Genomic DNA, 24,258 nt, shown 5'->3' with positions numbered 1-24,258 from the left:
ATGTATATAAATACAGAGAGAGAGAGACAGGGAGAGGGAGAGCGAGAGAGAGAGACAGACAACCAGACAGACAGGGAGAGAGCGAGAGAGAGAAGGAGAGAGAGAGACAGACAATCAGACAGACAGGGAGAGAGCGAGAGAGAGAGGGGGGGAGAGAGACAGAAAATCAGACAGACAGGGAGAGAGGGAGAGAGAGAGAGGGAGAGAGAGACAGACAATCAGACAGACAGGGAGAGAGCAAGAGAGAGAGGGAGAGAGAGAGACAGACAATCAGAGAGACAGGGAGAGAGCGAGAGAGAGAGGGGGAGAGAGAGAGACAGACAATCAGACAGACAGGGAGAGAGCGAGAGAAAGAGAGGAGACAGAGCGAGAGAGAGGGAGAGAGAGAGAAAGAGAGAGAGAGAGAGAGAGAGAGAGAGAGAGACAGACAGACAGACAGACAATCAGACAGACAGGGAGAGAGCGAGAGAGAGAGGGAGAGAGAGAGACGGACAATCCGACAGACAGGGAGAGAGCGAGAGAGAGAGGGGGAGAGAGAGACAGACAATCAGACAGACAGGGAGAGAGCAAGAGAAAGAGAGGAGACAGAGCGAGAGAGAGAGGGAGAGAGAGAGAGAGAGAGAGAGAGAGAGAGAGAGAGAGAGAGAGAGAGAGAGATGTGTCTGATGCGAACACCTGCTAATTTGACAGTGTTGGCCGCAGCAGTCAATGTTAATTTTGTATTACGCTGCGTGCCGAACTCGCCTGGAAATTATGACATAGAGTACGATAGTGACGGTCGCCTGAATAAGTACATGCCCTGTGCGACATGACGTGATGTGTTGGTTATGTTATAAAAGACATGAATGTGCATAACAGAGCATTATATGTCAATCATGTACACGTCAAGTCTTTTGTCCTGTAGCGTCAGTGGAGTGACTTGAAAAGATGGACGCATGTTTGACATGCTATAAAAGCATAGTTATTCCACTGCTATTGAACAATGGTTCACGGGATTTGTCGCAATCAGACAAATGTGCAGATAGCAAGAAAGGAAGAACGGTATTAAGAACAAAGAGATGTATCATGTGGGCAGTACTGTATGCATGTGGGCAGTACTGTATACATGTGGGCAGTACTGTATGCATGTGGTCAGTACTGTATGCATGTGGGCAGTACTGTATGCATGTGGGCAGTACTGTATGCATGTGGGCAGTACACTGTATGCATGTGGGCTGTACACTGTATGCATATGGGCAGTACTGTATGCATATGGTCAGTACTGTATGCATGTGGGCAGTACTGTATGCATGTGGGCAATACTGTATGCATATGGTCAGTACTGTATGCATGTGGTCAGTACTGTATGCATGTGGTCAGTACTGTATGCATGTGGTCAGTACTGTATGCATGTGGGCAGTACTGTATGCATATGGTCAGTACTGTATGCATGTGGGCAGTACTGTATGCATGTGGGCAGTACTGTATGCATGTGGGCAATACTGTATGCATGTGGTCAGTACTGTATGCATGTGGGCAGTACTGTATGCATGTGGGCAATACTGTATGCATGTGGTCAGTACTGTATGCATGTGGGCAGTACACTGTATGCATGTGGTCAGTACTGTATGCATGTGGGCAGTACTGTATGCATGTGGTCAGTACTGTATGCATGTGGGCAGTACTGTATGCATGTGGGCAGTACTGTATGCATGTGGACAGTACTGTATGCATGTGGGCAGTACTGTATGCATGTGGGCAGTACTGTATACATGTGGGCAGTACTGTATACATGTGGGCTGTATGATGTATGCATGTGGGCAGTATGATGTATGCATGTGGGCAGTACTGTATGCATGTGGTCAGTACTGTATGCATGTGGGCAGTACTGTATACATGTGGGCAGTACTGTATACATGTGGGCTGTATGATGTATGCATGTGGGCAGTATGATGTATGCATGAGGGCAGTACTGTATGCATGTGGTCAGTACTGTATGCATGTGGGCAGTACTGTATGCATGTGGGCAGTACTGTATGCATGTGGGCAGTACTGTATGCATGTGGGCTGTACACTGTATGCATGTGGGCAGTACTGTATGCATATGGGCAGTACACTGTATGCATGTGGGCAGTACTGTATGCATGTGGGCAGTACTGTATGCATGTGGGCAGTACTGTATGCATGTGGGCTGTACACTGTATGCATATGGGCAGTACACTGTATGCATGTGGGCAGTACTGTATGCATGTGGGCAGTACTGTATGCATGTGGGCAGTACACTGTATGCATGTGGGCAGTAATGTATGCATGTGGGCAGTACTGTATGCATGTGGGCCGTACACTTTGGGCAGTACTGTATGCACGTGGGCAGTACTGTATGCACGTGGGCAGTACTGTATGTATATATGGATGGTACGAACATCATCACCTCCCTCTGAGGGACTAGCTGCTGTTATTGCACGCAATTCATGTGTTCCCGGTCAGTATGTTGGGGCGTGTAGTGGCCATGTTTATGATGTTAAACCCGAACCAACCTAGGACAAATACACTTACCTCCCTATATCTCACATCAACCACGTATCCTCCAATATGAAAAATGTCAACAGAGACTGGACATATTCCGCCATCATGGCGGGAGGAAGGCGACGCTTCACGCCCGCAGCACAAAGGGGTTGAAAGTCTATCCAAACCTGTGTCCGCTGCACACAGATCGATGCGGGCGCTCTGACTCTACATCAGCGCTTCCGCTTGTGAAGAGCACGGAATTGGCAGATCTCCTATAATGGCTCACTGGCCGAGGCGTGGTGGATATAAAACTAGGAATGAGGCGACTAAAAGACAAACAAGCCAGCATCAGAGGAATGTATTGATAAAAATATACCACGTTTCGTTCAGTAATCAATGTATTTCTGTATTTCCCGTTTGCCTTTGTGAAACTGTTATAATGCAGACTTCTGTTGCCATGACTCCGATTCAGTCCACTGACCCAAGAACTCCATTTCCTTTAGCAACGAGTTCAAATGGTTAATTTTAAAAAAAAAATTCAAACAGACACACAATAATGACAACTATTTATATCAGTTCGGACATTTAAAACAAACAAACTTAATCATCAACTTAAAAACAGCAGCTGTTAGGGTCGAGTGTGTCATTCTCCTGTTGAAACTGACGGATTTCATTATTTAATTTTAAAGCTCCAAAATAATGTCAAACTTTAGATAGTGAAGGAGAAAAAGGAAAACATATTAATTAGTATGTCACACACAACAATAAACATTTCATTTGACACTTTTGTCAACATACAGATGTATATGTACGCCCGGCCATGCAGACTCAGGATTAACGGATTATCGGATTATCGACCATTGGCGCCAAGTAATACCCTTCTGCCCTTCCTTGTGAGGGACAAACTGTAAGAATGTCGGAGCTTGGGAGTCGTTCATACAGATTGGCCCTAACTCTATGAAGGTTCATACTCCAGTGAACTCACACAAAGTGTAACAAATGTTACATTTGGGATAATACTTTCTATGTAAAGAACAGATTCTCGTACTTTTTTTGGTGGTTGAATCCCATCAGGGACACAACGGGACACAACGCCAGCGATCTAACCAACTCAGCCACCGACTCGTGAATATCTGGGGTAGAAAAGGTCTTCAGTATGGAATACTGTGAGGGACATTCTCGCGATCTCGCATTCTCGCGATCTCGACCTTTGTAAACGAGCTAAATATGCCCCAAACACAAGAATGCGAGATCGCGAGAACGCGAGATTTGGCCAAAATCTCGCGTTCTCGCGTTCTCGCGTTCTCGCGTTCTCGCGATCTCGTATTCTCGTGTTTTTGGTACATAACACTTTTTGTCAAAAGTCGACAACGCAAGAAAACGCCATTTGGACATGATGCAAAATCTCGCAATCTCGCAATCTCGACTTGTCAAATTAGGCCACAAAAATACGAAATCGCGAGAACGCGAGAACGCGAGAATGCGACATTTCATTTTCTCGCGATGTCGCGTTTTAGACGTTTTTGTCCGTGCGCATGCGTAATATCATAGATCAAGGCGCATGCGCACGTTAGTAGTCCTATGGTCATGCTTCTTTCATGCTCTTCATTCTCCAAGTAGCATTTAGCAAAATTATGACTTGGGCTTGAAAATGCTATGTAATTTACAAACACAAAGTACTATGTGGAATAGAGTAGAGTCCTCCCCCGTTGTGACAGTTTCCTATGTACTTTACATAAAACCCCTCAACATGCTCAATATGAATAAACAAAAGAAATTGTGTCTATGAATGTCCAATGATAGTGAAAACATTAATGTGTCCGAAAGCTGGAAACAAAACTATTACTGTCAGTGAGAGGGTGAGTAATATTGATTAAAACCGCATCAGCAGTATTGCAGCTATTCGCGGCTACACTGTGAGTTACAGAAATAATCACAGGCCAGTGAGTTCCTCAATGAGGCAATTTTATACACGGCTAGAATATTCATTCAAATAAATTTGTAGCATTCGGCTAAAATGATATTGTCCGATTATTTTTTTATACGATACCATATTCGCTACTCTAATTAATTGATTTTCATCAGCTACCGCCTGACAACAAAACATCCTGCCTTGCATTATTCTCATGCCCTCAAATTCCTAGAAATAGGAGTATCGTTCATATGAGTGTTCCTACTTTCTTTACCTGATGAAATACTCCGTACACGTAGCCCTCATGAACACACATGATGCATGTGAATGCACCCGTCGACAGCAATTGTACACATATGCCTTAAGTAGGTCGATAAGAACAAAATAAAACGTTGAAAATAAAATGCCTCCCGTCTCCCATGGTTTTAAAAAATCAATCAAACTGTAACTATTAATTTATTGCGGCCTTAACATCCAAATGACAGGCATGCTTATACTGGAAAAGTACCCCCAATATCAAGCCTGAGGGACCGGCATGGCTCTGAATAAGTGACTGAGTTTAGCTTAACACCGCTTTGAACAGTATTTATATTTCAGTTATATCCCGGCTTGTCGGTTTAAAGGGGCACTAGTCTTCTTCTCGGCTGTCTAACACTGCCAGCTGGGGCTCACTATCTGCCGTGAGTCGATTTGCTCGCTGACGCAACTGAGCGTGACAAGAGACTGGGCTACCGTCTTCAAGAACACTGATTGGTTACCTTTAATCTATGAATCTCAGACAAAGGGCGCATGTTAATTAATTTCTTCAGCCTAAACAAACGGACAAAAAGAACGATGGAAGCTCATCGGATGTCGTTATTGGGAAATACCCCAGATGGTCATAGTTTAATGGTTAAAAAAATGGTATCCCAGCAGTGAAAGCATTTTCGGATTTTGGATAGCGCGGATAATACATTGCTATCTCTTGTTGTCATACATGTTTTCTGAGATAACCCTACACCTGTGTCTTTGTTGCCATTCACTAGAAGCTCAGTTAATGAACCTATTACAGGTACAGTTAGTGGTAGCACCACTCAGATTGCCTGACAAAGGTTCCCATTTGGCATGTCTTGTGTCTGGGGTAATTATTTCATCTGAATCCAGGTTTGAAGTGAGGTGAAATGTATGTTATGTAATAATCACGTGGCAGCCCAGCAAGAGGAGTGATCAGTTCATTTACTTTTTTTGTAAACGGATCATTCCTCGCCATCAAAAGTTCCACAGAAAATACGTTCATTGATTAATCACTGTTATCTTGCACAGTGGATTTGTCAAAAGTAAGTGTTTACATGTGTAGGTTTACTAAAGCAGACGGAAAACACTCATATTATGGCGTGAAGTGCCGATGAAAAAACAACATACTTGGTTCAAAGGATTAGCCGATAATACGTTTATTGATTGTTCATTGTTTCCTAACTCCATGGATATTTTTAAACAACCATGGACACCGTGAACATAATTGCCACATGTGCGATCTTAGCTGACCGCTGAGACTTGACACCTTTGTGAAACATCTGAAACAAACTTAGTGATCAGTTGAGAAACGAACACGGGTTATAATATCCAGGAACGCTATATATATTTTAAAATATTCGATTGTAACAGAGCCACGTGAAGTCGAATACGTTTATTTGTACAGCTGCAGACGTATGGGATATTGTTCCTATATTTGAATTTTCACGGATACATTCCTCAAACTAGGAAGCTGCCCAAATTCATACATAAAACTTTGATGGGCCGTAATTATGATATTTGCATTTTGTTTTCATTCATTTGTTATTGTATTTTTGTTCCTCTTGTTCCCGTAGGCGTGTATATGTTACACTCAGTGTGTAAAATGTGATTCACTCAGGCAATTTATAAAATGTCTAAATATTTCAGTAATTTACAAACTGACTGAAACCAAGTCCAGATTGACTAACATTTTAAAAGAGGACTAATTACAACTCAGACGACTGAGCCACAAGATGACTGTATTGTAACCGGCAGAAAAACGCGAGATCGCGACACACGCCAAGGGTCGCTATCTCGCGTTCTCGCGTTTTTGAAAATAGTTACATAACACGCCAGACCCAGGGTGACCACGCCACATGATGACAGGTACTTGCGTACCTTGCACCTCCGAAATCGCTTCCTGATAGTGACGTCATCGGCGACAAATGCCTTAGGTCACAGGGTTAGTCGACAGACAGTGGCCAGGAGACTCAGGGTCATGGAATCAGGGCTTTTAGACCATACAGAGGACAGCTATTGACAGCGCAACATCGTTGTCTGCGATTGAGATGGGCCCGGACTGTACGGCGTTGGCAATGACGTGACTGGCAGAGGGTTGTCTTCACTGACGAAAGTCGATTCTGTATGTTTAGGGCTGATGGAAGACAACGTGTTTACCGCCGAAGGGGTGAACGAACGGCGGCGTGTTGCGTGCAGGAGGTCGTACCAAATGGTGGAGGGACTGTCATGGTGTGGGGAGGGATCTGTGGGCAGGAGAGGACACTGCTGGTCATCGTTGACGGAAACTTGACAGCTCAGCGTTACATGGATAACATTCTTCGCTAGAGCCAATACAGCCAGAATTGTCACTAACTTCCTCGCAGCCAACAACGTAAACGTCCTGCCGTGGCCGGCACGCTCATCCGACATGTTCCCCATAGAACACCTCTGGGACTTGATAGATCGTCGTGTTCGACAACGACCACATTCTCCAGCCAACCGGTAAGAACTGATCTTCGCCCTCCAAGAAGAATGGCGTCAAGTCCCACGCGACCTCATCAGACGACTGACTTTTTCTGTGCATCAAGAGTTTTTGCATGTATTGAGGCATTTGGTGGTCACACACGCTACTAATGACTTGTTATTGAACGTGAGCGATTGTTTATGTACTCTGCCTATTGTCCATGATTCTGAAAGCTCGTGTTTTGTACCACACCCAACTTTGGGGGGCTCTGACGTCATTCTCGGTCGCGGTATGATTGTCATTTTCAGTGTTGATTATGTTGATATATTGATCTTCTCAATACACTTTACTTCATGCATGTATGTTTTGTTGTGTTTGAGCAAGAGTGATTTAAAACTCTTTTAAAGTTTCTTTTGGACGTCAGTTTATATGTAGATTTGTACAAATATAACTATTAACATAATGTAGTCAAGAACACGCTCCGTTTCTTGCCTGTGAACTGACTGAATTTGACAAATATTGTCTGACAACTAACAGTCAAATAACCAACATGGATGCCTAATGGTATTTTTTCAGAAAGATTTGTTTGTTTGTTGTTAACGCCGCACTCAGAAATATTCAAGCTATATGACGGCGGCGTGACATCAAATATATCAACACTCGTTAGGGTGGCCCACTCGTCTTAGCGCCGCGACTCGCTGTGCAGAGTTGCGTCCCTTGGGCACGCCAGAAACCTTTGATTGTGGGTTCGAATGCCGGTTCGCCCCGATTATGTTTCTAGGTTTGTCAGCACCATACTCGTGCTCGTGTGTTTCATCGAAGAGGTAAACGTCTGAGACCTGCATCCCTCTATGCTTTCCTCCCACATTAAGGTGACGCGCCGTGATATAACTGGAATACTGTTAAAAGCGGCGTTAAACCGAACTCACTCACTTACTCTACAGATGACTACGCATTTAATCGCCAAGATCAATGAATAACGATGCGGGGTGTATAATAGTATTAAACATGGATCGATCATGACCTCATTTCAAATGATTTGCATGTGCGCTTGCATCATTATATCGCTGTGTGTTTGACGGCGTCAATTGTGAGAGGGAAGTGTCTTCTAAGTTGCTCTCCGTAGATGATACCACACTTCCATCGTTAAGGCGCCTGTCTGGAGACGATAAACATCCCAGTGTCACCCACAGGCCATGGGTAATTTACATGTTTGTCGTGTCTCGAAATATGAATTGTAAATAGTGTATCGTGCCAAATATATGGTGAGTTACTGAATAAATACAGTTGTTTCAAGAAAGTGGTAATTGTATTTAAAATGTTAGGTGTATTTTACAACATGGACCAGTTTATATTGTATCTTATAAGTGATGTCGGGATCGAGTTATCGCCCTTGATGAATTGTTTGTTTATTTTGGGTTAAGATAATGATTTTGTATATCATTGATTATTAAGTTCATGTTCATGTACAGATTATAGACGTATGTTTATATGAAATGAATTGTGGATTTGTATTGTGTGAATATGTATGTGTATGAAACCTATGTACTTTTGTTTTTATAATGTTATTGTTTTGTACATTACAGGATGTCATTATCTACTCGGGCAATAAACACTCACCCCTCACACCCGTAGTCTGCGTTTGAAATTGTATTTTCCATCACAAACACCGGTTATAATATGACAATCGGTATTGGGAGGAAAGGTACGTGTAATCGACCTGAGGGTTGTGTGAGCATATGCGGGAATACCCACCTTAAATAGGGGTAAATATTTTTAAACCTTGTACATTTTATCAACATCCTTAAAGAGGTTGTACATAATATAATGTTGATATCTCATATAATCATTAAACGGCTCGTGGTTGTTGGTTATTGTACAATAAAACACTAGCCCCTCGTGGTTTATTCTCCTTGCAGTGATGTATTGTACCCCCAGTCGTCGTTTATTTCTCCAACAGTGGCCCGCTCATTTATGATAACATGCGGGCGGTTTAATGATAATTTTATCCATTTTAGCTATAAAATAATGTAAAGCGGGATGTTTTGTAGTCAAGTCGGAGAGGATGAATATATGATAATTAATTTCATATTTCAAATTGGTCTTTGAGAGAATTTTGCTTTCATGAATATGCTAGCCGTGTATAATATTGTCTCATTGAGGAACTCATTGGCCTGTGATTATTTCTGTAACTGACAGTGTAGCCGCGAATAGCTGCAATACTGCTGATGCGGCTTTAAGCAATATTACTCACTCACTCACTCACTGACTGTGATAGTTTAATTTCCAGCTCTCGGACACATTAATGTTTTCACTGTTATTGGACATTCATGTACACAATTTCTTTTGTTAAATTATATTGAGCATGTTAAGGGTTTAACACATTCCGTATTTCAATATTGTATTCAATTTCACACATGACTGTACACAGCATTTATATGTTTTACCTGTATACGACGGCTGCATGGGCAAGTATAACGGTAAACACAAACGTGTGTTTGTTTAACATTTTATTGTGTTGAAACACGTGTTATTTTAAAGGGAAATATAAACATTTAATCTGTTCGGGTAACTAATTCTAATTATTCACTTCAGGCATACACATATTATTTGGTGTCATGTGAAACCAGATGTTGTTATCAACCAATACTCATGTCGTAAACAACCATAGAAATGTAAACAGCAATGCTAGAGAATAACCAATTTCGATTTTCTAACTAAACAAATTCCTTTTGGGTAAACGTTGACAATAGCGGTAGAAATATATTAATGGAACACTGAAAATTAGCAATGACGCAGTTGTTTGCAAAATTAGGTTGTTGCCGCAGATGAATTGATGAAATTATGCCCAAACAGTAAGCTCTTAGAACTCTTGTTTGCCAGCTGGGACCATGTCAATATATCATTGACATACATGTTGACCGCATTCCATTTATGGACAGGAAGAGGATTCATTTATCAAAATATGCCTGTGGAGTACACAAAGACTATTTAGAGACATTCAATTAAATTAATTAATCAGTGCTGCTACCGGTGCAAATAAAGAATGTTTATTATGACATGCTAATGTCATTGTGTGTATATACTACACATAAATAAAGTACAAGTTTACTTTTCTACAGTTTTATATACATAAAGTACAATATTACTTTTCTACCTTTCTTGGATCACTCCATTCTAATACTTAGATAACATAGGGTAGACCAGTCAGTGCTTTCCGCCATGACCCATGTTGTTTTTAAGGTGTGCTACAAATGAGACGCTGAACTAATGGGAGGACACCGACTACACTGGCCCAGGCTGACCAAAGCGGGATTCTCTCTACTGGTCAGTTCTCCATGCGATACTCACAGCGTCGTGTGTCTCCCAGACCCAAGAGTGAGTGAGTGAGTTGGGTTTAACGCCGCTTTTAACAATAATCCAGTTATATCACGGGGTGTCAGCTTAATGTGGGAGGAAAGCCCGAAGTGATGCAGGTCTCAGACGTTTACCACTTCGATGAAACCCACGAGCACGGGTATGGTGCTGACAAACCTAGAAACATAATCGGGGCGAACCTGGATTCGAACCAACAATCATAGGTTTCTGGCTTGCCAAAGGGACGCAACTCTGCACAGCGAATCGCGGCGCCTTAGACGACTTGGCCACACGTGCCCCCTTCGACACCTTTGGCTATTAAGGGAGTTTTCAGGGATTCTTTCATATTGCATTTCTAGGGTAGGGAGGATCGTTTCTGGAGCATACCTCATAAACTGTTTACCAAAGGCAAATTACCATGTTGAGTAATGTCTAGAATCACTTAAGTCTTTGATTGGCATTTGGAAGTTTGAAGAACATGAATGATGGAAGCTGGAAGGACATGAAGGATGGAAGCTGGAAGGACATGACTAGTACTGAAACTTCGTTATCAAAGTACTTTATAAAAGTTTTGTTTTCATTGAAACACGTAATTGCCTTTACTTATAAGACGTTAATCCCCATTGTTATTCCTAATCACCAGTGTAGTGTACTTTACTGTCAGTCAGCCTAGTATCGGCCCAGAGCGACAAATTTATATTTCAGAGGAAAACTCCCCGTGGCGTTCCCAGGACCAGGAAGGGCTCAGACACGGTTCACTGACGCGGGGTATAGGAGTACCGCTCATCAATGGTGTTTAAATACACGGAATACACATTTGGTGTCTAAACATGTTTAGTGTCTAAACACGAAATAAAGTGCATACCATAAGGGTACGTCAATAATCTCGGCACAAAATTCAAGTCAATTCTAAAATCCCAACATATAGTATGTGTACCAAATTCACACACATGAGTTCCAATGAAGGACAGATCAACCGGAATTGCTGAGACAGAGGGCGACCTACATAAAACAACAACACGAAGTGAGTTGGGCTCTGTCTCAGACAAGCTTGGGTTAGGCCAGGTTCACACAGTGCCGATTATAGCCCCCGTTTGAAATCAGACAGCGCGACACGAAAAGTGAAAAAGTCGGATTACTATCCTCAATGATCTGGAATGTCCCATCATTGTCTGAACGCAGTCGTTTACGTTCGTAACAGAGTCCTACGGGTCGGGAAAGGTCCAGAGAGGTCGGCCAAGCACTCCCGACAGTATGGTGCATCCCGTAACATTGGGGAAACTCAGCCGATTTTGTCTAGTCGGATTACAATCGTGACTATGTCGTTACAGATTCTGCTGTATCGGATCAAAATCGTAACAATGTCCTGTGTTGCCTGGACGGTGTCCTGTGGATCGGGACGCTGTCGTGATGAACGGGCATGAATTCCTCATTGCCGTTTCTTGTCTATTGAGTCCAGATTGCGTCCAGATCTTGCAGAATGCTTCACTGTCCGGTCCCTGTCGGATCTGTGTCGGATCGCATTCGGGGGAATCGGGACGCTGTCGGGACAGATTCGTTCGTTTTTTACCATGCGGAAGATACAAATCGGATCAGATTCTGAGTGAGAACGGGAGAATCGGGACGAATTAGGCTGGAAACGGCTTAATCGGGACGCTTCCTGAACAATATCTGATTATTTGTGAATCACAGGATCTTGATCAGACTATTGACAAATTTTAATCGGGAAGGGTCCTATCAAGGAAGGCAGTCAAAATCCTGAATGTGTGACTGAGACCTGAGGCAAGGTACTCTGGGACACCAACACCACCACTACTACCAGTATGTGCTGACATGGCGCATAGTGCTTCTTGTATATATGTGGTGAAAGTGCCCCAGGAATAAGGCCGTGTTCAGTGTTGGTAACGGGTTAGATTTATAACACAGACAGAGATTTGGGGAGGCTCACTCTGATCCCATCGCGCGCATGTTGGTTTGCTTGGTTTGGTGGGTTGGTTGGATTGTTGTTTAACACCGCAGTCAGCAATAATCCAGCTATATGACAGCGGTCTGTAAATAATCGAGTGTGGACCAGACAATCCAGTGATTGACATCATGATCATCGATCTACACAATTGGGATCGATGACATGCATCAACCAAGTCAGCGAACCTGATCCTGTAGTCGCCTCTTACGACAAGCATGGTCCCCTTTCACGGCAATCATGGGTTGATGAAGGCCTATTCCACCCAGGATCTGCATGTCGTGTGTGTCAGGTCGAGACCCTGCTTATTTGTGTTCTGTGTGAGGGTGGTGGGGTCGATGGATGGGGTCTGCGCTCTCGCTAAGCTATGTTTCGTTTTCAGCTCAGTCACACGTGTTGTCTTTAGAAGTGTGGCAGATACAATACAATAACCATCATTTGGATCTTGACTAGAGTGTATGAAATTCCAAATATCTATTTCAAAGTCTTTGTATTTCTTATTCTTTGACCTTTTCTAAGTCTGAAAGTTTTCTTCTGATTTTAGCTAAAGTTAATGCAAATCACCCCGGTATCTTATACGTAAGGGAAATATTCAATAACTGAATTTGACATTACGCCTTTTAACTACTTTTTCCTGACTTGAAAATTTACTTCGAAAAAGAACAGTGCGGGATAATATGTAGTATTCTGTTACACTGCCATCTAACCTTATCATACAATTAGCCTCCCTGCCTCTATAATTGCAGGGAATATCCGAGACTAATTATCGGTATATGGTCTCTGGCAATATGTACCAACGGTAACCACCTACAAAGATAAGTCGTGACAGCCAGCAAGTTATTTGGTTGCAGTTTACAGATTTTTGGTTAGGTATTCGTTGCAATACTGCTGATGTGCCTTTGAGCAATATTTACTTTCTCACTGACGGTGATATTTTGTTTCCAGTTTCTTCACACTTTAATGTCTTCACTATCACTCGACATTCATGGACACAATTTCCTTTGTTTAAATTATATTGAGCATGTTGAGGGTTTTAATCTAAAGTTCATTGGAAACTGTACCAAAGGGAGAGAACTCTACTCTACGCTACATGGGATTTTGTGTATGTTAATTTCATGATAGCATTTTCAATCTCAAGTCATAAGTTTGCTAAATGTGACTTGGAGAATGAAGAACATGAAAGAAGCTTGACCACCGGACTACTAACGTGCGCATGCGCTTTGACCTTATGATATTACGCATGCGCACGGACAGTGTCTAAAAAACGAGGATGCGAGAACGCGAGATCGCGAGAAAATGAAATGTCGCATTCTCGCGTTCTCGCGATTTCGTGATTTTGTGGCCTAATTTGACAAGTCGAGTTTGCGAGACTGCGGGATTTTTCATCATGTCCAAATGTCGCATTCTCGCGTTCTCGCAATCTCGCATTCTCGTGTTTTGGGCATATTTAACTCGTTTCCAAAGGGCGAGAATGCGAGATCGCGAGAATGTCCCTTACAGTATTCCATAGTATTAAGAAGGAAGATCGACTGTGTCACTCTCCTTTTGAAACTGACGGATTTCATTATTTGATTTTAAAGCTCCAAAATAATCTCAAACTTTAGATAGTGAAGGAGAAAAAGGAAAACATATTAATTAGTATGTCACACACAATAATATAAATTTCATTTGACACTTTTGTTAACATACAGATGTTTATGTACGTTCGGCCATGCAGACTCAGGATCAACGGATTAACGGATTATCGACCATTGGCGCCAAGTAATGCCCTTCTGCCCTTCCTTGTGAGGGACAAACTGTAGGAATGTCGGAGCTTGGGAGTCGTTCATACAGATTGGCCCTCACTCTATGAACGTTCATACTCCAGTGAACTCACACAAAGTGTAACAAATGTTACATTTGGGATAATACTTTCTAAGTAAAGTACAGATTCTCGTGCTTTTTTTGGTGTTTGAGTCCCATTCGGGATTCGAACCCACACTGCCAGAGTGAGGCACCTAATCGCCGGCACACAAGGTCAGCGATCTAACCAACTCAGCCACCGAAATTTCCACAAAAAATGCAAGTCCGACAACTGGTAGTCTAGATCACGTACTTTGTGTACCCCTCTGCCAAGTGTATATTGGCACGGCTCCCATGTTCACACAAAGTGAATGTCAATTCTTATAAATGTTTAATTTCACTTCTTTAAACCTCGAAAGATGTATGTCATCCAGTTGCCTCAGTTTGACACTGACAGCCATACAACGACCAGCTGTATCGCGGTGTAAACACTTCATCTAAAGGAGGGGTGACCTGAGCGAATGTATGCTCAACGTGCTCTGCAGTGACGTCGTGTGTAGTTTGGTTACAACGGATAGATTTCGACGACTCTGAGTCGTGTGAATACAACATATACTGAGTTGAACAATTACGAGCGCTATGACGACGGTGGTAGCAATACCTCTGCCAACGAGTGACCAAGTTAATTTGATCTGACTCGCTAAGGTGACACGAAGCACGCAGTATTTCACCAGTAATAACAATGTGTTAGATTAATGTAAAGGGAAGACGGATCCAACATGTCGTGATTTCGCAGTTGGTTTTGAAAACCAACGAGCACAGGTGTTGAAAAACAAACAATTATAGTCTCACGAATCTGGAATTTCAACCACAAACGTTGCAATTCCTGTGCCCGCAAGGTCTTGGCCGCCAATGTAACTAATTCTCTGTTGACTGTTTAAAAGACTGTTTACCAGACTTTATACGGTAATCACATCGGTCCGAGCACCAACATCGGGAGTGAGTGAGTGAGTTGTTTTTTTAACGCCGCTTATAACAGTGAGTGAGTTGGGTTTAACGCCGCTTTTAACAGTATTCCAGCTATATCACGGCGTGTCAGCTTAATGTGGGAGGAAAGCCCGAAGTGATGCAGGTCTCAGACGTTTACCACTTCGGTGAAACCCACGGGCACAGGTATGGTGCTGACAAACCTAGAAACATAATCAGGGCGAACCGGGATTCGAACCCACAATCATAGGTTTCTAGCGTGCCCAAGGGACGCAACTCTGCACAGCGAATCGCGGCGCCTTAGACGAGTGGGCCCCCCGTTCTCCCCGCTTTTAACATATTTCAAGTTATATCGCGGCGTGTCAGCTTAATGTGGGAAGAAAGCCCGAAGTGATGCAGGTCTCAGACGTTAACCATGACGGCGGTATAAGACGGCGGTATGTAAATACTCGAGTCTGGCCCAGACAATCCAGTGATTGACATCATGATCACCCGATCCCGTTAGCCGCCTCTTACGACAAGCATAGTCGCCTGCATGAGTTGCTGAAGTGTAAGAGTAGAATGTATTTTGGGGATGTAATTGTTCCACATGTGGTCTTGTGGTAGAGCGTCCGCCTGGAGAGCGCAAGTTCTGGGGCTCGATCCCCGGCCGGGTCATACCATAGACGTTAAAAGATGATACTCTGTCTGGTGCTCGGCATAAAGCGTCTAAAACAAGGACTGGTCGGTTCAGAGTCAGTGGGGTATCCATGTTTAACTGCGGCATGGTATCTCAATTGGCTAGCACAATACATCGGCGGCAGTCCGGACTAGTACAAGCAGCCACACATACATACATGCACGTCGCTATATAAGTGCAATAATCTTGGACGCGACGTTAAACCCCATTTCACCTCACATTCACCTCTTTCAGTGTTTGTTGTGCTGTGACGCCATAATACTTGAATCACGGAAAGATCGTGCACCGCGTGCTCACGTCACGCCACATGGTGACTATCAATTCGAATAGACAAATATCGATTGACATGACACATTAATTTCCACTCGACATACTTCATGACTCATGGGTACGCTTAAATGGAAACAACAAGTTTGATATGTAATATAGAATATCATATATTAACACGTGACTTGGTTGATGCATGTAATTGTATCCCAACTGCGTGGATCGATGCTCATGATGGGGGTGGGTGGGGGGGCTTAGTGGTTAAAGCGTTCGCTCGTCTCGCCGAAGGGCCCGGTTCGATTCAACACAAGGGTACAAAGTGTCCCCTGCCGTGATAATGTTGGAATATTGCCAATAGCGGCGTTAATCGATACTCACACCCGCAAGACGGGAGGGGTGTTTATTGTTACGTACCAAACATGACACAATATAAACACAGTACCCACGTTTGTTTGGGATGTGTTCAACACACGTAACACCAACACAAGACGCAACTTGTTTAGCTAATTATTTTTATCCATCTCTTGCATGTCAAGTATACATTATCAATGTGAATGTCTGATAACAAGTAACACTCACCTTTTGGCCAGCCTGGCTACAACGGAGGAAGCGAACTAGCAACCTTTGTTTGTTGATTAGAATTCTCAATTCTTGAATCTCACAGCCAACAAAACGTTGGATGGGTGTAGGGGCGGGGTTGAGGGTGGGGCGGGGTTGAGGGTGGGGTGGGGTGGTGCGGTGCATACAGCCTTTCACCCACCATTGTAGGATGTCGACAGTCAATGAATACGCACAATGTTTTTACTCCATAATAAACACAAGCCAGAGTTCAGCCATGACTGAACTGTCACGAACGACGTACTCGTGGTACAGACAGAGACAGGGTTTTGAACAAAAGAGCAAACGGTCCTTTCAATGGCAGACATCGCATATCGCGTTTAACAGCGAGTGAAGGCGTATCATTACTTCGCATGCCCGTGGTGCGTCAATCTACCTTCATGATCTGGGTCACGAGCTCAGTGAACGAAACCTGTACTAAAAGTTTTTTCAGCATCCGTTCACCATGATGATGATGATGATGATTATATTGACATAAAAAAATACGGAAGCCTGTTTAAACCGTTTTGTTTTTTTCAAAGATTCTTCGCTGAAATGTCAAGATAATAAGTTGCCATATTGAGATACAAAAATACTTTTGAAGATATTAACTGAGAAATTTCAACGAAGTGTTTTAAATAGCAACATGACATATTTAAATTTCAACTTAATATTTTGAAATTTCAAAAAGCAACTAAGAAATAAAATGGCCTCAAAAGTCTTCCGTAGATGCATGTACTAACAGTACACAGGAGGTGAAGGGGTGGACTGTGTCACCAGCTACCCATGATGCACCTCGGAGTCAACGTGACGTATCGGGTCGTCAGGGTCGGCGGCTTGAGGAGCTCACGGGAATGGGAAGTGTTGAATGCAATAATGAAGCTGTCTGCCTTTTTTAACAAAACAATCTTCACAATATGTACACATAAGCCACACAAGGAATACGTTCCCAGCTGTTAAACCCGACATCAGTAAGAATCTGGGGGCCATATTCAAAGTTCCAATACCAGCAGACTTAATTTACTTTCCTGGAACATGAATACATGACACTTTTGCATGGATAGCTCGCAACTTCTTTTATTCTTTGTACGACGTGTCAGAGCTACTTCTTGCTCCTTCATCAGGTGAATGCTAAGTAAGTGAATATATACACTCTTATAAAAATGAAACGCAGAGGTAGTATGTAGTTGAATGACCCTGCCTACACAAAAAATCCGGTATATAAATTGGATATATGTTATTGGAAAATGTTGGTGGCCTGATAGTCGACAAACGGTGCATCAAAACGCAGCCATTGTCGATTTGCAATGTCTTAAAGGGCATTGTCATGGAGGAAAACAGTAAATCAAAATGCACGTGCAAGTTATGGCATTATTAACCCGTGGTAGTGGCTATAAAAAGGCAAGAAGAAGCCAATAATTTGTCTTTCAATTTTCAAGTTCGAAAATGCCGATCGGAACATCGCCATAGGACGTATCCAAAGAGGGGAATCGCAGCCTTCTGTTGCATGCCACTTTAACGTCCACCACAACACCATTTGCCGCCTTTGGGACCGATACACACAGTTTAATTCTAATACAGACCATCTGAAAACCGGCCGACCAAAAGTTACCATCCAGATGAGAGCCGTTACTGTATCTCAACAGCAGACGGCTGAGAGGGAGAGAGAGTCTGGCGACGCCTTGGGGAACGTTATTCAGATGCTTGGGCTGTTGAGTGAGACTCGTATGGCGGACCGAGCATCATGGTGTGGGGTGAAATTGGTCTTGCACAGATGGTCGGCCCTGTGGTTTTCCAGAACATCAATGCAGGGAGAGGCAATGGTGTCACAGTAGCTCGGTACATTGATCAAGTCTTGAGAACACACGCCATACCTCATTTGGCACGTCGCCGCAACCACGAGTTTCAGCATGATAACGCCCATGCCCACACTGCGAGAGCAACGAGAGACTTCCTCCAGCAGAATGGCATCAGAAACATGCAGTGGCGTACCCTAAGTCCCGATTTAAATCCCATGGAGCACCTGTGGGACGAGATTCTAAGACGGCTGAATGACGTCCGACCAAGGCCGACAACTGCAGCTGAACTGCGTCAGGCGTTCCTTAAAGTGTGAGCTCAAGTGCCTATGACCTTCATCAACCGCCTCATCCATTCCATGTATCGACGTTGCACGGCAGTCAACAATGCACATGGCGGACACACGAGATACTGACTTGTGATGCCATTTTCTCAGAGACGAGTGTGGTGTTTCACTTTAAGACTATTAATTTTGACACTTTAATTTCAATCTCGATGATCAGTTTTGCCAAGTTTCATCGTTTTAATATACTACTCAAAAGAAGTTAAAGAACAATAAGTTATCAAAATCACTCAAAAAATAAATCGTGGACTCAGGAACAACACTGATTGGGAAAGATAAGTATTTAATCATGACATTTCATTGACGAAAGAAACGCTGGCATACAGCTGACCAGAGCAAAACAATATGAACTGCATGTACCCTATAAATCAAAAGTCACACACTGCAGTTCAGGATAATCATGTTCCTTCAGTATCGGGCATGCCCACCCCTGGAAGCAATACAGTCCTGACATCTTCTGCGCATAGATCGGACAAGCTGCTGCAGTGTTGCCTGTGGAATTGCTTGCCATCCCTGATGAAGAAATCCTAACAGTTGCTGGAGATTAACAGGAGGTGGATGGTTACCTTGAACAGCTTTTCCCAAGGCATTCCAAAGATGTTCAATGGGCGCCAGATCTGGCGAATAAGCAGGCCATTGCATAACGGTAATCTGCCTGTGTGTGTGATAGTCAGTGAAAATCCGAGCGCGATGGGGTCTTGCATTGTCGTCCTGAAGGATAGCACCTTGACCAATCTGAAGAAGTGTGGGCAGTACCAGGGGTTCAAGAATCTCATCACGGTACCTGGCAGCATTCAGATTCCCGACAATATGGTACAGGGGAGTCCTGTGATTCCAACTGAATCCTCCCCATACCATCACTGATCCCCCACCAAAAGCGACACGTTCAAGTACTGTGGCATCAGTGAATCTCTCTCCAATACGACGCCACACCCGTATACTTCCATCATTGAGCTGCAAACAGAATCGCGACTCATCTGTAAACAGTACACGAGACCATTGGTGTCTGTTTGAACGCACATGTTGTCGACACCAAGCCAGACGTGCTGTTCTGTGAACTGGACGTAAAGGTGGTTTCACTGCTTGTCGTCGACTTCTCAAGTGCGCAGCTCGTAAACGGTTTCGCACCGTCTGATCACTAACGACAGTGTTATTGACAGCCCTTAACTGTAACCTGAGGTTGTTTGCTGTTGATGAACGCTGCCTGAGTGCTTGGAGAACCAGGTATCGGTCATCACGTTGTGAGGTACACCTTGGCCGTCCAGAACGGTGTCGCTCTTGCACTCTGCCAGTGGCAGCAAAACGATGCCAAAAGGTGTGAATGACAGAGGGGGACACCTGCAATCTTCTGCCCACCTCACGTAAAGAAAGGCCATCCTGGAGCCGTCCTCTATCAACACCAGTCAGATGTTGTCTCTGTGGCATGGTTTTGGAAAGTGTGATTACACGATCATCGTCATCGCCTTCTTAAAGGGAAAGCATGCACGTGCACCATGAACATCACCACTTTCATATGCTGAGCATGAAAATTGTGTTGGTTGTTGCTAAGGGCAGGTGCAGCGTTGTGTTTGGGCAACAATATTCCTGTGTTTTGTTCATGTTTTCAATTCATTTGCATGACTACCGGAAGTGTTTCCAGAAAGTGTCAGGAGGACAAGCAATACCCCAGACGTGGTACAACATGTTGCCAAACATTAGATGATAGTATTGTTATAACACATAATGCCATGACCAATTTGCTAAATCGTGTATTATATATCTGGTGTTCTTTAACTTCTTTTGAGTAGTATATATAGTTAACCATTTTCAGTTAGCGACGAGGGGCCACCTTGTGTAAACAAACCTGATTAGTAAAGTCTACCAGCATGTTAGTGTCCGAGTGGACCGTGAAACTCACTAACGAAGCTGGTAAACTTTATAAACTATTTCTGTCAGTGTAGTAAATACTAGGTTCTTTTTCTTGACACTCACATGCTGAAAAGCAGAATCGGACGAGAAGCGACCATTTTTGCGTTTATAGGCACTATGGGATGCCGTGATGACTAGCCTTTATCATATTCGGGCATATTCCATAAGGTTAGAGGGGTGATGAGGTAATAAAGACCCATAGTGAGAGATAAAGATTATGGCATAGCTATTGTAACAGTGTAAAGGGATAAATATTGGGGTGGGTTGCGATATCTAAAAAACGTTAAGAGTTTGTCGTAGTTATCATATATATTTCTATTGTCAGCTTCCTGTATGAATGAAATACTACTGGTCATACAGCAACACCACATTGGTTTTTAGGTGTCAGCGGGATTCGAACCTGCAGCCTCTTGACTAGTAGTCCTTCACACTACCACCTGTGCCACGGAGACTGTATAAAGTGTCAGTCACCATTACCTCGTCACCATTACCTCGTCACCATTAACCTCGTCACCATAACCTCGTCACCATTACCTCGTCACCATTACCTCGTCACCATTACCTCGTCACCATAACCTCGTCACCATTATCTCGTCACCATAACCTCGTTACCATTACCTCGTCACCATTACCTCGTCACCATTACCTCGTCACCATAACCTCGTCACCATTACCTCGTCACCATTACCTGGTCACCATTACCTTTTCACCACTACCTCGTCACCATTACCTGGTCACCATTACCTCGTCACCATTACCTCGTCACCATTACCTCGTCACAATTACCTGAGTTTGGTTAAGTACATTTTCATGTTTATATCGCACCAAGTTCGTTGTAACTGTAAGTCGTGGTGCTAAATACGTTGTGCAAGTGCCTGTAAATCTGATTTGTAAACCTAATTTAAATATACATGATTGTTATACATATTATTCACATTTGACCTATTGCCTTAATGATGTGCACTTTATTGATAGAGGTTTAAATTCGGAACATGTTTAAACGTGATTAAATTTGAAAGATTTGTTTAAAATCTAACATGTGTTAACGAGTTTACATTCTGTACATGTTTAGATTATGGGAATGATGTGTTTTTGGTAGTGTTTAGGCTGTGAGACGATAGCTAATTTCATGTGTTTTGATGTAAAAGCGTTTAGAAAGAACATTCACAATTTGATTTCCGTTTAGGGATTTAAGCACATCCCTAATCATGTTTAGATCTAAACATGTCTTGTCTGTGTTTACATTCTAAACACAGTGTACAGTAAACACCATCTGATGAATTACAATCTGGTGTGTACCCAGGAAATGTAGCCAATGTCGAATGAGGGCCTCGGATTTCGTGCAACATGCTGTATATATGATATTATAATCGTGTTCGTAGCATACTATGTTTACGACACGTAAACAATTAAAACTATTCAGTCGGTGAATTTGACTAAGATTAAATGATGAATCAATTATATCTGAGAGACTTAGCTCGAATATGATTTTGAATAAAAGTAAATATACTGAGTCAAATTAAAAACTTCACATTTTTAAAAGTAATACCATATATGATATACAACGGGCAAATATATCAGAGAAGGTAATTTTTAATCATTAATGTCCAAAGAAGGGTTTTAATTAATGGTGGTAACCATAATTTGTTTCAAGCACCTACGGTATTCGGTAATAACAACAACAGTTTAAATCATAAGTCCCAAGCACGAGAATCTGATGGCATGTATGGCCACCACGTACGTTAACAACTGCCACACAACGCCTTCTATATTAATCAGGTCTACGAAATGCAGCAGGGTTATTTTACAGACGCTTCACTGAGTAAAGTCTTTGACAGGCATTTAGAAGTTGGAAGAACATGAATACATGACCCTTTTTTATGGATAGCCACTCTTTATATTTTTTGTCACGACGTTTCAGAGCTACTTCTTGCTCCTTCATCAGCATGTATTCAGCTTCATCGCGTACTTCACCCAAGAAAGGCGAGTTGAACCCGCGCCTTTGGCGTGACGAGCGACGTGTTACACAGACATCACTGTGTACATTGCTGGGCAGAGGAAAGTATACACCAGAAAATGGAGATTTGACCAAAAAATGCAAACGTTACGAGACTGAATGTCACCGAAACACTATTAAGGTCTATAACACAACACTTTACGATAATGTAATACCCGCCTCAAATACTTCACCATCGAATAACCACATCTTGTTTGTACACCTTCTTTTGTCCGGCAATTTTAGTCACCAAAATATAGTTCTTTATTGTGTGTATTCTGCATGCAAAACATCAGAAACGACAACTGTATTTGTTACAGTGATTCTTGAGCCTTTTTCGCGTGACGTACTCATCTAACGACTCACTGGAAACAGGAAATAGCTTTACGAGGGCTCTGTTTGTAGGATTATGTCAACCGATCAGGAAACTTGCGTCACATTTAATAGATTCCGCAATACACCACCAGGGTCGATAAACAGGTTACATCCTGCTTAAGTGAGTGAGTTTGATTTTACGCCGCTTTTAGCAATATTCCAGCAATATCACGGCGAGGGAAACCAGAAATGGGCTTCACACATTGTACCCATGTCGGGAATCGAACCCGGGTCTTTAACCACCAGGCTACCCGACCGCTCCCATCCTGCTTAAGTATATGCACACACATACATATGTATAGATCTCAAACAATCACGTTCATTGTCCCATAATATTGACATGTTTAGGTCTAAACATGTTTAGGATTGTGTTTAACAGCTGAACGTGTTTAGTTTAGAGTTTAAATGTGAGAAGGACCCGTATGCCCCCTTGACATTCAATGTAGTTAATTTGCCTTCTTTTGCACTCTTTAATTGAGACTACAGGAGTGCGTGTGTATTGGTTGAAGGGTGTGTGTGGGGTGGCACTTTATTTCTATATGTTTAAATTCTAATATGTTTAAACGTGTTTATGTTCTAAACATGTTTAGATGATGTTTTGTTTAGTGGTGTTTAGGCTGTCAGACGAGCTCATCTAATAGTGTTTAGATAGAACACACCAAATGTGTTTTCCGTTTAGGATTCAAACACTTTCCTAAACAGGTTTATATCTAAACATTTCTTGTTTATACTTTCTTAACACATCTTGGCAGTGTATACGGGTTATCTTACGGTTAAATGTACACACTTTGATTTAGATCAGGGTAGGTAAGTGTGTTGCTTGATGTGGGAGGAAAGCCCGAAGTGCAAACGTATCAAACGTTTATTATTTTGGAGACACACCCCTTCCCCCCACCAACACCCCCACCCCCACCCTGCCCCACCCCGACAAGGGTATGGTGCGGTCAAACCAAGGATCACAACAAGGGGAAAGCGATAAGTCGAAATCTTGGGATTAATAAAATTCATAAACATTACTTCAAGACAACTGTGAAGGTCTTCATCCCCTTGTCTTTCTGGGGCACGGGTGGCCCATTCGTCTAAGGCGCCGCG

The 24,258-nt window shown here is 42.9% G+C and overlaps 1 protein-coding gene across 2 annotated transcripts in view; it reads right to left on the bottom strand.

Annotated features, from left to right (window-relative positions):
- The window catches only part of LOC139477923 (monocarboxylate transporter 12-like), a 33,815-nt gene extending 17,031 nt beyond the window's left edge, over positions 1-16,784 (bottom strand). Inside the window, exon 1 of one of the 2 annotated variants that reach the window (XM_071260372.1) lies at positions 16,730-16,784. The gene's annotated coding sequence lies outside the window, so the exon portion shown is untranslated. Of the gene's footprint in view, positions 1-2,535; positions 2,659-16,729 lie in introns of those variants that run through there. The other variant, XM_071260371.1, reaches the window with a different exon arrangement.
- Between the last annotated feature and the right edge of the window lie 7,474 nt (positions 16,785-24,258).

Source organism: Haliotis cracherodii, unplaced genomic scaffold (genome assembly GCF_022045235.1).
Source record: "Haliotis cracherodii isolate W230 unplaced genomic scaffold, xgHalCrac1.p SCAF_37, whole genome shotgun sequence".
Lineage (NCBI taxonomy): Eukaryota > Metazoa > Mollusca > Gastropoda > Lepetellida > Haliotidae > Haliotis > Haliotis cracherodii.
The sequence above is the reverse complement of the archived record's forward strand: the minus strand, read 5'-3'. Positions and strand labels throughout refer to the sequence as shown.